The 1643-nt window shown below is 34.8% G+C and overlaps 1 long non-coding RNA gene across 2 annotated transcripts in view; it reads left to right on the top strand.

The window, feature by feature from the left end:
- Positions 1–50: 50 nt before the first annotated feature.
- LOC106053854 (uncharacterized) overlaps positions 51–1643 on the top strand; it is a 12529-nt gene continuing 10936 nt past the window's right edge. Inside the window, exon 1 of one of the 2 annotated variants that reach the window (XR_001215323.2) lies at positions 51–193. This is a non-coding gene — a long non-coding RNA (uncharacterized LOC106053854). The remainder of the gene's footprint in view (positions 194–1643) is intronic. The other variant, XR_001215324.2, reaches the window with a different exon arrangement.

Here is a 1643-nt window from a genome sequence, read left to right as displayed (position 1 = left end):
GATCTAGATTCTAACTTCATAGACTAGAGATCTTTCTTTGTACTAGTCTAAAAGAATTTTTTATTTTAGAAGAGTAACATAAACAGAATCTACAGCTGTCTATCTAAATTATCATGAGTTTGGAAAAACAAATTCTGAAATTCTCAGTTATTCTGAAATTCGAGAGATACTAAACTCACTGTCAGTGTCTAAAGTAAATCATACAAAATGTCTTTCTAATACTAGTTTCTAGATCTAATAGTAGTAATAGCTATAAGTTATAAGAAAACCTACAGTCCTACACTACAGTCAGCCTACATTCAAAGTACTCAAAGTCAAAGCCATTATTATTATATTATTATCATTATATGATTATAATTTATATGATTATTGGCATTATCATTATGATAATCATGATTATTATTCATTAAATGATTAATAAATTTATAAGACACCTTCACTGTACTTCACAGTAATAATAATATTATCTCTTTAAATCTTACTAAGAGTAAGACACTTAAGTTGACTTAAGTACCGGTATACTTAATTGGCTTCAAACAATGCCATGGATGTATTATATAATTATACTGTAAATGATAGTATATCTTCTATGTCAGCCAACGAAAGTTGACGCCTAAGCTGGTCTTTGAAGCGTTTCCGTGGGGCGCCTATGTTACGCTCACCAAAAAAGACTGCCTTTGGCATTCGTTCGACTCCCATACGGGATAAGTGCCTTGCCCAGCGTAGCTGTCGGACCATAAGAAGTCCCTCTATACTGTCCGTACCGGCGTTCGCAAGGACATCGCTGTTTGTAGTGCGGTCCTGCCACCATATGTCCATGATGGAGCGCAAGCATCTTTGGTGTCCATGTCTCAGAGCCATATAGAGAACCACCGCCTGGTAGACATTGATTTTTGTAGGCAGGCGGAGCGATTTGTTCTTCCAAACTCTCGCCTGAAGGCGTCCAAAAGCGCTACTAGTCCTGGCCAGACGGTTATCAACTATTATTATAAATTATAAAGAGACACCAGAACTGGTCTTATGAATCTCTTGAGTCTGGGCAAGAAAAGAGACTTTCTTTCACTGATACTGATGAAGACAAATGGTTTCTAGAGCTTCAAGACTAGATCAACAGGACCATTGTCTAATAAATGATCTAACTTGCATGTTCATAGTCTGCTATAGCTGATGAAAGCCATTTGACCCAAAAAACAGGGGGGTTATTGCATGTAAAAACAAAAAAACATGTAAACACATACAAGCCTAGGGATTAGCAGGGTGAAAAGGCAGGCTTATTTGCGAATGCAGAGAGAGGTTAAGGAATAAAAAGTTTTCGAAAAGACTGGCAAAGTCAGTTATAGAAAAAATCTAGTTTCCAAAGTTAAGTTGTAGTTTGAGTTGTAGAACCAGAACCATTGTTTGTTCTAGTTGTAGTTTTATGATCTTGAACGAAGATAGTTAACTTGTTTAATTTAATTATACAGTGTATTTTCTTTAAGTGATTCTTAGTTCCAGAATTAAAGGTTTGTATTTATTGTTAAAGGATCTTCATTTTTTTCAATTAATAGTTGTATTTGAATCTCCGGCATGATGATCTTATTTGAGTGTTAAGTAATTGTTAAGAATAGAAATCTACACTAAATTGTAATATCCGAAATGCATTG

The sequence above is a fragment of the Biomphalaria glabrata genome, chromosome 12 (genome assembly GCF_947242115.1).
Source record: "Biomphalaria glabrata chromosome 12, xgBioGlab47.1, whole genome shotgun sequence".
NCBI lineage: Eukaryota > Metazoa > Mollusca > Gastropoda > Planorbidae > Biomphalaria > Biomphalaria glabrata.
Note: the sequence above shows the minus strand (reverse complement) of the source record. Positions and strands in the feature narration are given on the sequence as shown.